Source organism: Hemicordylus capensis, chromosome 4, assembly GCF_027244095.1.
Source record: "Hemicordylus capensis ecotype Gifberg chromosome 4, rHemCap1.1.pri, whole genome shotgun sequence".
NCBI classification, from domain to species: domain Eukaryota; kingdom Metazoa; phylum Chordata; class Lepidosauria; order Squamata; family Cordylidae; genus Hemicordylus; species Hemicordylus capensis.
The window spans coordinates 144,646,551-144,660,558 of record NC_069660.1 but is presented as its reverse complement, the minus strand read 5'-3'; the positions used below and the strand labels follow the sequence as shown (position 1 = coordinate 144,660,558).

General features: G+C 46.7%; 1 long non-coding RNA gene across 1 annotated transcript; it reads right to left on the bottom strand.

Moving 5' to 3' along the window:
• Nucleotides 1-8,567: 8,567 nt before the first annotated feature.
• LOC128322125 (uncharacterized) lies at nucleotides 8,568-10,278 on the bottom strand. The gene is made up of 3 exons (XR_008305538.1): nucleotides 10,219-10,278; nucleotides 9,627-9,739; nucleotides 8,568-8,705 (listed from the first exon to the last, which is right to left on the bottom strand). It is a non-coding gene; the product is annotated as an uncharacterized LOC128322125 (long non-coding RNA).
• Between the last annotated feature and the right edge of the window lie 3,730 nt (nucleotides 10,279-14,008).

The following is a 14,008-nucleotide window of genomic DNA, read 5'->3' as shown; positions in this document are numbered from 1 at the left end:
TTGTGCTGTTCATCCCCACTTTCCATATTGTATTAGATAGATGCATTTAGCTAGCCACAAAACATTTCACATGAATTTGAAGGGCTGATGATGATCTGGCCACTTGGTGCTGACTTAAAATCAGAGCACAAATAGGCTCCTGCCTATGGGGAATTCATAACACAATGGCAGAGCATAGACTCTGCATGTAACAAGTCCAGGTTTGAATCCCTGGGATCTGTGATTGTAGAAGGGCTTGCAAATACCCCTTTCTGAAACCTTGAAGTAGACAATCCTGGACTGGGTCAGACCATTGGTCTGTCTAGCTCAGTACTGCCTACTGTGATTGGCAGTGGCTCTCCAAGATTTCAGGCAGGACTCTTTACCAGCCTAACTTGGAGATGCCAGGGATTAAACCTGGGAGTCTCTACATGCAAAACAGATGTGTTGCCACTGAGTTACAGTCCCATCTCATATCACTACTAGGTTAGACTGGTAGATAGTGAGGTCCTTTTCACAACTGAAGATTGGGTAAGACAAGTGTCTTACCCAGGTTTTGGAGTGGTGTGCTCTCCCAATTTTCAATTGTGAGGGAACAAACAACTAGGTAGGAGGAGGGGAAAGTGATTGTGTGGAATCAAGTTGCTGTCCTACCCAGTTTTCATACCCAGCATTTGACCAAGATAGGAGGAAAAAGGTGTCCTATCCAGCTTTTCCTCCTACCTTGATTTAACTCAGTTACTTGAAGCCATCCAAGCTAGTGGCCATCACCACATCCCATGGCAGAGAATTCAATAGATTAATTATGCACTGTGTGAAAAAGTACTTCCTTGTGTTGGTCCTAAAATTCCCGGCCTTCAGTTTCATGGGATGATCCCTGGTTCAAAGGTTTCTCTCTGTCCACTCTCTCTACTCTATGCATAATTTTATACAAGTCTCTCATGTCTCCATGTAGTCACCTCTTTTCAAAGTAAAGAGCCTCAGATGCTGTAGCCTTGCCTCATTAAGGAAGGTGCTCCAGGCCTCTGATCATCTTGGTTGCCTTCTTCTGCACCTTCTCCAGTTCTACAATGTCCTTCTTGAGATATGACAACCAGAACTGCACCCAGTACTCCAAATGTGGTTGCACGATAGATTTGTATAAGGGCATTATAGTTTTCATTCCCCTTCCTAATGATCCCTAGCAAAAGAATTTGCCTTTTTCACAGCTGCCACACAGGCGCAGCAGGGAAATGCTTGACTAACAAGGAAAAGGTTGCCGTTTAGAATCCCCGCAGGTACTATATTGGGCAGCAGCGATCTCGGAAGATGCTGAAAGGCATCATCTCATACTGTGCAGGAGGAGGCAATGGTAAACCCCTCCTGTATTCTACCAAAGAAAACCACAGGGCTCTGTGGGTGCCAGGAGTCGAAATCGACTTGACGGCACGCTTTACCTTGCACAGAGAGTTGACACTTTCAATGAGCTGTCAACTTTCAACGAACTGTCCACCACCATCCCGAGATCTCAGTTTTCAGTTGTTTGAATAACCTCAGTGATTTGTCCAAGACACCCAGTATATTTCATAGTGCTTTGATTTCTTAACTCCCTTATCCAGATTCATCAATGTGCCATACTGGTGGTTCACTTGCAGTACGTATGAATTGGTTTGAGGCAGGACAGCTTAAATTGGCTCACACTGTAGTTTGATAATGAGGTCTCTCTCCTGGGCAGAACGAAATGACTTATAAGCTCAATTAACACATTGTTCTATCTGAGTAACTCACGTAATGAACAGCATAACAGCTTATAATATTTTTAAACCATAACATCCGATCAAATGCATTATTTCTCTTATTCTCTATGCCTCTCAATTTTTTCCTTGCATTTATATAAATATAAAATTTGTATTGGTATATAAATATTCTTTGTATTGTATTGCATTTAGCCTTTGAAATCACACTTTTCATCCTATTTGTTGAATTTTTTTCTTACTTCTGTGAATAAATGTTATTATATTAAGGTTCTTAACATTTGAAAAAATACAAAAAGATCATTTCTGTGCTTTTCCAAACTGGACCACATACATTAAGGGTCAGCATCTGGTAGTTTCTAGGCCAAAGAGATCACTCTGAAGGAGAGCACTTGATGCCAGTCTCTTCCTCTATTTCTTCTTGCTCGCCATATTGGTTGAACTATACAGGGGGGTGATCATAGGCGGAACTGGGGGGGGGCAGGCAGGGCACGTGCCCTAGGCGCCACTGAGGGAGGGGCGCCATGCCAGTTCCTGACACCCCCACCCCATTGCCCACCTGCCCAGCACCAGGGCCCCTCAGCCACTTGCCTCCAGCTCCGGCCTAGGATCGGCAAGGCCTAGATCGGAGCAGCCTGCAAACTGCTGAGCTCTTCTCTCCCCACCTCTCAGCTGATCGGCGGGTGGGCGGGGCTTCCAGAGTAGGCCTCCGAGTAGGCCTCCCTGAAGCCTGAACTCAGTAGGCCCCAGCAAGCCAGGAAGGAGGCTGGCAGAGCTCCCTGCAGCAGACCAGACCATCCAGCACAGCTTTTGCAGGTAGGCTGTGAATTCCTTTTTGTGGTTACCCCCATATATAGGGATCTGCTTGCCATAGATAGGGCTTTGATATGGGTGGTGGGGCAAGACTGAGAACTCTCTGAATATTTAATTTAAAACAGACTGAAAAATGTGCTGGCTTTAAAAACAAAAACTATCTAAAAAGGCCTATAAGTGGCTTCTTTCGGGGCAGAAAATTACAAACACTTCTGGAACAAATATTTATTTATTCATTCATTCATTCATTTATAAATGCACTTATGTTCAAGTTGTTTTGCAACTCAGAAGGTCTGAGTGAGAACTGTGAAGCATGTGTTGTGCTTTTATTTTATTTTATTTTACTTGTGTGTGAACTGCTCTCCAATAACTTGCAGGGACTTCAGGGTAAATCTGGCCAACATGTGAATGAGGCACCTCCATTCCAGAGCAGATGTGTGTTAAAGGGCTTTAAAAGCCTCGTGTGAAAAACCTCCTGGAATCAAACTTTACTGAATTTGTTCAGAATTCTGAGAAAACATACATAGGCTCACCCTGCATGGTTGACAGTCTCCTTTGCTAATCTGCAGCGAGGGGGACATTTTAATAATTAGCGTTGCTAGTGTGTTCTAGGCATTAAAAGTAGCACAAATATATAGTACTCAATGTATATCACTATATACTGTGAAGTGTGCATGTGTGTATTCAGTGAAATGTATTTCCAGGCAGCATACTTATTTTGAAATATCAGACTTAAATCCTTGGGGGCCTGGGGTGTGTGGAGGCCCTGGACTTTGAGGGGCTGGTGGCCCATTTTAAAATCTCATCTTGGCCCATTTCAACCTTGCTATGCCCCTGACGGTCACTACACATGGGTTTCTGCACAACACCTGCACAGAAGAAACTTCCATGTAGAAAATGTGTCTCTTGTAAATTGACCCTGAATTTTCCATCCATGACTGGGATATTTGAGAGTTAGAGTCAATAATAAAAGAACAGCACGCTACTTGTGACAGGAAGGGGCAAATTACAATGATTTCTTAGTCTGGCAGGGGCTGGTTTTGGCCCTGGCAGAACTTGGCTGTCTTGCTCCTGTTTCAACTGCCTCTGTCTAGTGTGGCAAACTAATGTATCCTCCTCCCTCTTGATGTCAAAGCAAGCACTAGTGTGGTGAATGCACATATACCCCATCATGGGCCAACAGTCATCATAAGACAAAGGCTGGCAGGAATCATTCACTGGTTTATAGACAACCCCCGCTCCACCACCTTCTTCTTCCCCTATTTTGCTAGTGGCTATTTGGGCAGGTGATCCTCTAGGACAAAGTCATGTTTTTTTAAAAAAGAATGAGATGAGACAGAGAAAATGACACTTGGAATCCTCGCATAACTTCTGACTGTTGTTCTAGGTCTTTACAGAGATGGCTCATGTTTTCAGGTTCTGATCAACAACCATGTCTAGATGGTACAGTGTTCCTTTTAACAAGGATTTCCAAATATTGTTGACTACAAGTCCCATCATTCCTGTTTGGACAGGGGCGCAATTTCAGTGCTTGCCCTAGGCGCTATTTTCCCTAGTTACGCCTCTGGGGGTGATTCAGACTCACCTGATTAAAAGAATTCCCACCCACCCACCACATCTCAATGCCTTCCCATCCCATCCCTTTTATCATGGGGTGGAGGCTGTTCATCCAAACAGCCACTCTACAGACACTCCAAAAGCTAGTGTAAATGCATATAGAGCTGCCATTCAGATGAATTATGCTCCCACATGCAATAAAGGCGGGGATTGGGAGGGCACCGGCACTTTGCAAAAGATGTCATGATTGGCATCCACTTGGCAAGTGGATTAACTCCTGTTAATCATGTGGGCCAGGGAGGTATCATATGGTACTGTCCACCAAGACCTCTTTATTTTTGCAAAAAAAAAAAAATATTATTCACCAGATGTTACAAGTTAAAAGCAAAACAGTTCACGTGTTTTTTAATACACCATATTCAGTTGCTAATACAGACTGAATGTCTCAGCGGCTCTTAAATTATTTTCTGAGAGGTAAGCAATAGGTGGGGGTGGGGAGAGAGAGAGAAATATCACAGCTGCCGAGGAAAGAATAATACAGCTAAGATGGGAAGCTGTGTTAATTATTCTTTAACACAGAGGGGGAGGGGGGAAATGAGGCAGAGATGAGGCAAGGAAAGCCATAACTGGGATTGCCAGTCAGCTCACATAAACAGATAAAGCAGAAGTTGGAAGGAGGATGACAGCTGCCTGTGGGCCAGCTGTAATCCCCCCAAAAGCACAACCTGAGCATGGATTGACTCCCATCTACCGATACAAAGTAGTTTACCTGAAGCCACACACAGGACCTATAAAGCAATTTTAAAAATTTTGTGTGGTGGGGGGGAGGAGTCCCTTTTAAAGTGAAACTATGGAAGATCTCTCACTCTGTGTGTGCTCCCTCTGAAGGGAAGACCAATCAATGTGCAGCCTGTCATCACCTCCACACAGTCGAAGGGAAATGAGGAGGAAGAGAGGGCAGGGATTGGGGGCAGGCTATGACAAACACATTGGATCTCCAACAGAGTTCTGCAATGACATCAGGGAGTCTTTTGACAGTTCCAAGTACTGTAGTCTCCATGCTCTCATAGTGGAACTCCCTCCAAGAACTCCTGACGGAGGGCATGTTGTTCCAGTGTGACTATTGGACCTGACACGATGCATAGCTCTACTGACCACTAGTGTACAATTATTTTCTTAGAATCGCCCATGTTACTTTAATATGGATCCAACATCTTCAGTTTTAGATCCTTTCAAGTAAAGCTGGGGGAGGGGGTGGATGTTTCAATAGTATCTTATGACCCATTTCTATCTGGAGTCCCTTCAGAATACTCCCTACCCTTTCTCAGAAGTACATGAAAAATAGAAACCTATTAAGTTGGGGCACTACTATTTTCCAGAGTACCCTGAGGCTCAGAAAAAGTGTGTACGTTCTTCATTTCAGGGATTTCATATTGCTGAGACATGCTGAAGGCATTTTTAGTGGTCATTTGGTGTTGTTGGAATCCTAGAGATAGTTTTCAAGTTTATATTCTCTGTGCCTATGGTTATTCCCTTACAACCTTTAACGAAATCCTCCTCATATTTAATGTATGTGTTAGCAAACCCTGATTAGTAGTTTAGCTGGAGGAAATGTTGCTTAATTCAAGGTAAATAAGGGATTTCCATACAATGGTGTTTAGCAGCTGTTGCTAAGAGTAACGGTCAACGTCAGGAAGGCATAAGCCAGAGATAATTGACTTAGGGGCTTCTCCATGCCTTACTCTTCTGCCCATATTTGAAAATTTGTAAGCAGGAGACTTGGGAATGTCTTCTTTACTGTGAATACCATACTTGTTTACACTGAAACCCGAAGCCAAGAATATTTGGGCAGTTATTTTAATCTTGAATTCATTCATTCTCTTCTTATTTCTAATTTTATACAAAATTCAAACATATAAAGATGCCTCTGTGTGTGTGTGTGTGTGTGTGTGTGTGTGTGTGTGTGTGTGATGTAGGGGAAGAATGGCAGTTCAGTCCGCAAACAGCAGAGCAAAACCATTTTGGTGAGAAAGCAGCAAAGCAAGAGGTCTTGAGATAGTGCTTTAGTACTGAAGAACTACAAGGATTTATTTAAAGAAAAGGTTACAAACAAATGTGTGAGAGCCTGCAGCTTATTTCAGTTGTTGCTCATGCATGAAGAAAAAGATCAAAATGAACAGCCATCTCTGAAGAGACAAAATGGAGACTAACTCTGGAAGAACAAAGAGTCCAGCACTTTTATCCATGATCCTACCCTCCCCACACCCATGGTCACTATGAGACATCGCAGCTGAAAGCTGCAGCTGCCAGGGTCCTAGCTCCAGTGTGTGTGTGTGTGTGTGTGTGTGTGTGTTTGTGTTCGTGTTCATGACTAGGAATATATTGAAATATTTTTATTTTGCTATTCAGTTTGTACATTTATTTTGTATGTATATTTCCTATTCTATACAATTCTACACAAAGTGATGTATAAAAATGAAAAAACAGCAACAAAAAACACCCAGTGCTGCAATTCTAATAACATGGCAGCTGTTTTTGATTAACAGCAGAACTGAGAACTTGCAAAGCACTTTTCTTTGACTCAGAGCATAGCTCTTACAAAACTTACCTTGATTGCCAATAAAACTGGGCCAGCTCAGATAACACGTCACCCATTCATCCTTTTCCAAGTGAATAAGACATGAGAGCAGAGGTGCAGCTAGGTAATTTTGGAGCCTGGGCCTAATGGCATTACAGGGGACACACGTTGCAAGATAAGCATTGTCTCTCTACACACACATGCACTACTTGGATATGGATCTTTAGACATTATGAAAGCACCTGCAGAATAAACAAAGTGTACCAAACAAGGTCTCAGAGGAGGAATAGGATTCTCATGGATTTACACAGAAAGAGGCATTCGCCATAGTTCACCAGACGCATTCACCATTGTTAGCCTACTTTCCAGTAGGCTCATGAGGTCACCCGGCATTCTCTGTGTGTGTCCGTGTGTCCCCCACATCAGCTTCACAATGCCTGGACTGATATGAACCTCATCGGGTACAGTTGTAGGGGCACATAGGGACACCTCAACGGCGTAGTTTATGATGATGTCATCCAGCCTGATCCAAGAAGGCGGATGCATAAACTTTTGAGGTGCAAGTGGGCTAACTTGTGAACCGCTTAACCGATTTGAACTAAATTTGCCACAGCTGTAGGGACACATAGGGATGCCCAAATGGCATGGAGTGTGATGATGTCATCCACTCCAGTTCAAGATGGCAGCCACATGAACATCCAAGGCACAAGCGGGCTAATTTGTGGACTGTCTAACTAATTTAAACTAAATTGCATACAGTTGCAATGAGTGACACACAGGGACACTTCAATGGCATAGTTTGTGATGATGTCATCTACCCCAATCCAAGATGGTGAACACGTAAACTTTGAGGCTCAGGTGGGCTAACTTGTGAACTGGTTAACTGATTTGAACCACATTTGCTACTGCTGTAGGGACACATAGGGATGCCTCAATGGCGTAGTTTGTGACAACGTCATCCAACCGAATTCAAGATGGTGGACACATAAACCTTTGAAGCACAGGTGCACTAACTTGTGGACAGTCTAACTGATTTGAACCAAATTTGCTACAGCTGTATGGACTGGATGGTCATCCCCAAGTGCTTGGGATCCTTGCCCCGACTGACCTGTGTCCTGTAGTGGACATAGCGAGCAGCGGTTGGGGTACCTTGAGGGACCTCGACGTGCTTCCAAATCTCAGTGCTCTGGGTGGCCTCAGGCACCCTGGGCGCCATCTTAGGCCTCTTGGGTGATGGCAAACCTACGCCTATGGGGGCTGCTGCTGATGCTCACCCACTGTCATCACCCACCCTCCTTCTGCCCTGCATGGAAGAAGTGCCCAGATTCACTGGCAGAGGAGGGGCAGGCCCCTCCACCTCAGCAGCAGACCCTTCCTCCTCGGAGCCAGACTGGGAGGACCCAGCACTGTACTCCACCACAACCTGGATGTCATCGGGGCCCCACTGAGTGGCAAAATAAGCACTGGAGGGACTGCAAAAGGGAGGGAAAATATGGTTGCACTACCAGCCATCACATCCTCCCTGCCCTCTGCATCCTCCACTCCTGCAAGTGGTGGTGTACTGCACATAGGGTGCCAACCACCCCCATGGGTTTCTAACCCATGTGGTACAGGGTTCTGTTGTTTCTGAGGTATTGAGTGTGGATTCTATGATAGCATATTAGAGTGGATTCATGGTGTCTCATTGAAAATCTCATTTGCTGTCATAGAATCCGAACCGGTTCGCACATCCCTAGTTGGAGCATTTTGATAGCTTGAGTAATCGTCTTCTTATCTTTAGCCCATAGTAATTATTTTTCCTTTTTAGAAATCTGCATCAGTAATGTCTCTTTTTTCAATCCTCTTTGCTTTTTAAAGTATGCATTTTGCTGTATAAAGAAACCTCTCATGACCGCTTTACCTGCATCCCAAATTGTTTTATTGTCCATTCCTTGATTTCAATTCAATTCAAAATAGTCCTTTAGCTTCTTTTTAGCTTTCTCCACAACATCTGATTTTTTCAACAGATATTCATTCAATCTCCAACGAAATGAAACCATTCCTTTCTTCTTCCATGTAAAACAAATTGGATTATGATCTGAAAAAGTCCTGGGTAAAATATCAATTCTTTTTATACAGGGCGTAATAGGTTTTGATGTCCAAACCATATCAATCCTTGAGTGAGATTGATATCTTTCAGAGAAGTCAGTATATTCTTTTGCATTTGAATTTTTAATTCTCCAGAAATCATAGAGATCCATGTGTTCTGCTAAATCAAAAAATGCTTTAGGGAGCTTGCCTTGTAGGTTCCTTTCAGATATATCAGATTTTCTGTCCAAAGATGTAGAGACAACACCATTAAAGTCTCCCAATATAATCAAGTTAATATTCGATAACTCAGCCATCTTCTGCTCCAAATAATTATAAAATGCAACTTTCTTTTCATTAGGTGCATAAATTCCAATTATCACTGTTTTAATTCCAGAAATTAAAAGGGGGAAAACCTTTTCTAAAAAAAACCTGATGGGGTGGTCGGAACCTTTTTTTTTTTTTTTAAGCCAGATGGAGTGGAGGGCAACCTTTTGAAAGAAAGAAAGAAACAAAGAGAAACTTTTTTCGGAGAGGGACCAACCAACTTTTAAAAAAGAAAATCTATTGGGGGGGGACTTTAAAGAAAACCTATTGGATTTCAATCTTTTTTTAAAAAAACCAAAACAAAAACAAAACCCTCTTTAAACAAAAAACCTTTTAACACAAGCCCACCCACCCACTCCACCCACAACAACGCAATACAATAAAACCGAAGAAAGTAATCAATAAACTACTACACGATGGAGTGGAGGGGAAACCTGTAAAAACAAGAAACAACCCTCAAAACAATCTGCAAAAAAGAGCACAGAAAATATCCCTCCACACACAAATACAAAAGGAGGCCCTATTTAAAAACCACTAGGGGAGAAAGGGGACAACAAAAAGTAATGACTCACCCCTCTTTGTCCAGAATCTTCTGCCCCACACAGTGGTCAAAGGACAAAAAAGCATGGCAAGAATCCCAGACCAATGGCAGCAGAGGCTGGCACTCAGCAGAGGGCGGCACAGGCTGGCACAGTCGGGGGGCAAGGAGGAGGGCAGAATGAGAAGTTTTCCAGCTACTCATCCGCCCCCCAAAACAATTTAAAATTCACACTTGGAAAATAAAATAAAAGGCTTGTGGTAAGGCTGTGGGGAAGGGGAAGGGGGGAGGTTCAAAAGGAGAGAGAGAGAGAGAGAGAGAGAGAGAGAGAGAGAGAGAGAGAGAGAGAGGGAAAAAACCAAGCAGGCAAGTACAGGAAAGGTGTGGGACTGGTGTTAGAGAAAGAAATGGATGGGCCAGAGGTCTCAGGCCCAAAGGCCTGGGTGGGCCCTCCTGGCCCAGAGGAGAGGGGGGAGAGAGACACACACACTCAGAGGATAAAACACACAGAACAGACACACGGTGAGAAAAGAAGGTTTAAGGCAGGGTGCCGGGCAGATAGAGAAGGCAAGGGAACAGGGGGTGGGAGCAAAAAACCAGCACAGCTATCTGCAAGGCAGACTCACCAGCACACAGCTACAGAGCAGAGGCCAGAAGAAAACCAAGCCCCAACTGCAACCAGAGTGATTTGCCAGGCCAGAGGCTTGGCTTTAAATAGGATTTGAAACTCTCTTCTTTGGGAGCCCCCACCTTGGTCCCCCTCCCCGGCCAATAGGGTGCCAGCTCACAAGTACTGTCACAGTGCAGAGCCTACCAGAGAGCCAGACTCATCTGGCCAATCACAGAATCAGTAGCTTGGCCAATGCAATCAAGCAAAACTAGTATCACAAAATGGAGGACAAGACTCCCTCCTTTGGGAGCCCCCACCTTTGCCCTCCGCATGTGGCCAATAGGGTGCCAGCTCTCAAGAACTGGCACAGTGCACAGCCTACCACCGAGCCAGACCCATCTGGCCAATTACAGAAGCAATAGCTCGGACAATGCAAACAAGCAAAACAAGTATCACAAAATGGAGGACAAGACTTAAAATGGAGCCTAGAGACTTCAAACCAGCTCAAGCCAAACTGGGCTCAATCAGTTTGAACTCGGACCGGCATTGCAAACCAAATGCCCGGTTGGGTCCAAGTTCAAACCATCAAACTGAACTGGTTTGAATTCAAAGCGGTTTGAACTCGAGCTGGTTTGCACATCCCTACTGACTGTCTTGTTAATCAAGTCTCTGAAGTTAGAAGGCAAGTATGGAAACATTATTGTGCAAAGGCTGAACAAAAGAATATCTGGTTTAAACTCTGTTTTAGCTGGAGTACTCCTCTTCCTCCATCAGTTTAATTCTCTTGCCTGCCAGCAATACTAAAAAGAATTCTCTAAACAGTGAGTGGCTCTCAGGACAGAATCTGATCAGCATCTTCCTCTAGCTGCTGCCTGCAGACTCCCCACTCAAGGATAAGAAAGAGACATGCATGTAGTGATGTGCACGGTCCGGAGAAGTCCGGACCGGCACCGAAGGGGGGCCTTGTTTCTAGGGCGGGGAGGGCTTGCTTAGCCCTCCCGCCTCCTTGCCCCCGCCAGCGCCCGTATTGAACAGTATAGGGGTGCTGGAAACCAGCCGCTCCCCCCTTGCCGCCGCCGCGGCCGCGGCGAAATAACCCCCAAAGCCAGCCAGCCAGCCAGCCCTCCCTCCCTCCCAGCTAGCTGCCCGCCCACCCACCCACCCACCCGCTCGCTCACTGCATAAGAAACTAGAGGAGCTCCGGCACAGAGCTCCTCTCGTTCGGAAGGCCTCCTGCAGAATGGCGGCTTGCGCGCGCGTGCATGCGTGCACCGCAAAGCACGCCGTTCTCCGGAGGCCCGGTCTACCCGCCGGGAAAGGGCCGGGTAGACCGGGCCTCCGATCGCTGAGTAGACCGGGCCTCCGATCGCCCGATCGCCGATCGCCGATCGCCGCTGCAGGAGGCCTTCCGAACGAGAGGAGCTCTGTGCCGGAGCTCCTCTCGTTTCTTATGCAGTGAGCGAGCGGGTGAGCGAGCGGGTGGGTGGGTGGGTGGGCGGGCAGCTAGCTGGGAGGGAGTGAGGGCTGGCTGGCTGGCTGGCTTTGGGGGTTATTTCGCCGCCGTGGCGGCGGCAGGGGGGGCGGCTGGTTTCCAGCGCCCCTATACTGTTCAATACGGGCGCTGGCGGGGGCAAGGAGGCGGGAGGGCTAAGCAAGCCCTCCCGCCCTTAAAGGCATACCCCCCACCCGGACCCGGACCAGACAGGGCCGGACCGGTCCGGCAGTTCGGCCATTCTTTGGAATGGCCGCCGGACCGGTTCGGGCACACTGCTACATGCATGCCTTCCAGCTCTTCATTGTGCAGTATGAGACACCCACCCTGCTTGGAGGCAGCAGGAGACCCACTTCCCTTGGAGCACCAGCACACTCTTGTTGTATTATATCTAGTAATTGTTTATGTGTTGTTGTTTAGAGGTTTGTCCCAAGGAGGTCCTTTAGAGAGTGTTGGGGGTGGAGTCAGAAAGAAAAGGGATGAAAGGGGGAGGAAACTGGATTTGTTTCTGAATAGACTTAGTTAACTCTACATAAGATTACTTCATGTTTATGAGGGAAGCAGGTATAACACAACTATCTCTCCCTCCCTCTCTCGCACACACACACACACACACACACACACACACACTCCACCCACTCCCAGACCACAGCATAAGAACTCAGTTACTGGAATTCAGTTGTTCTAGACTGTGTGTACTCACTCAGTTACCTGTTGCTGTTCTCTGGACGGACTGGTCTGGAACATAGGAAACTGCCATATACTGAGTCATACCATTGGTCTATCTAGCTCAGTATTGTCTTCACAGACTGGCAGCCGCTCTCCAAGGTTGCAGGCAGGAATCTCTCTCAGCCCTATCTTGGAGAAGCCAGGGAGGGAACTTGAAACCTTCTGCTCTTCCCAGAGCGGGCTTCATACCCTGAGGGGAATATCTTGCAGTGCTCACACATCAAGTCTCCCATTTAGATGCAACCAGGGCAGACCCTGCTTAGCTATGGGGACAAGTCATGCTTGCTACCACAAGACCAGCTCTCCTCTCCAAAACATGCCCCCTTCGAGCCGGAATCGCCGGGTAGTGGTCCTCTGGTCTGTCTGGGGGTGTGTGCATGGTGGAAAGAAAGGGAGACACATGCTGGCAGGCTTACTGCAGGTGCTTGCCCTGCATTAGTGCCTCTGCCTCTCCCTCTCCACCTCCACTCACTCCTGCCTCTCACAGTCACTGCTTGGCCTGAATCTGCCATCTGCCAGAGCCTCACTGTCTCCCTCGCCTTCACCCTGCTGCAGCTCTGGCTCACCCACCTCCATGCGACGCATGCTGCTGCTGTTGCTAAGGATGCCTAAGGATACCGGAAGCAGCATGCAGCAGCACAGGAAGGAGTAGAGCATGACAGGTCAGACTTGGAGGCAAGGCATACTGAGCAAGCATGCTGCTTCTGTGTCAGAGAGAGAGAGAGAGAAAGAGAGTCCATTGGATTTGGATGACTAGCACTCAGCCCCATCTGGCCCTGGATGCAACGTGGGAGCTGGGAGGAGATCAGGGCAGCCATGCTGGGGTTGGGTTGGGCTGCAGCCAATGTTGTGTTACCTTGGGAGAACAGTCACTGGGTCATGCTGTGCCGCTTGTCTGGCCTGGGACAGCCCTCCTGCAGCCAGGTGGTGGTGTAGCCTGGCAATACAAAGGAAGATAATTTGGGGCGTCCCCAGCGAGAATGTGGACTGTAGGGTCCTGGACTTGCACCCTGAAGTCCAGGGGGGAATGGTGCCTCTGCATGAGAATGCTGGGAAGAGATACATTCCCTACCTGCTTATCAGCAGCCAGTATAGCTCTTTCAATACAGGAGTCGTATGGTGAGGCTTTTCACACATGCAGCAAAGATTGGGCTTGGCTGCCTTAGCCCAAGCTTTGCTGTACATGTGAACCGTCAGGAGCCATGCAGCTCCTGGCAGTGGCACAGTAGCAAACCTGCCTCTGGAATTCGCCTCCAAAATGAGGTTAAGTGAGCACGCACTCTCTTCGCCCTATTTTATTGATCATCTGCCAGCCTGGCCACTTGCAGTCAGGGCTGGGAGACTGCGGGGCTCCCAACCAACAACAGTGTGTGTGTGTCCTTAATAATGCATCATGCATTCATGCGGTGCATTATGGGATTTCTGGGGGGGTGACTAGTCCCGGACCTGGGGTTGTCATGTCCCCCAGAATTTAGGGTAGCCCCCAGATTTTGGCTCCTCCACCTGGCTGCTAAATTCCACCTGGATTTACACGGATGCCAAATGCACTGCCTGGATTTTACTTTGGATCCAATCGGATGGGAGG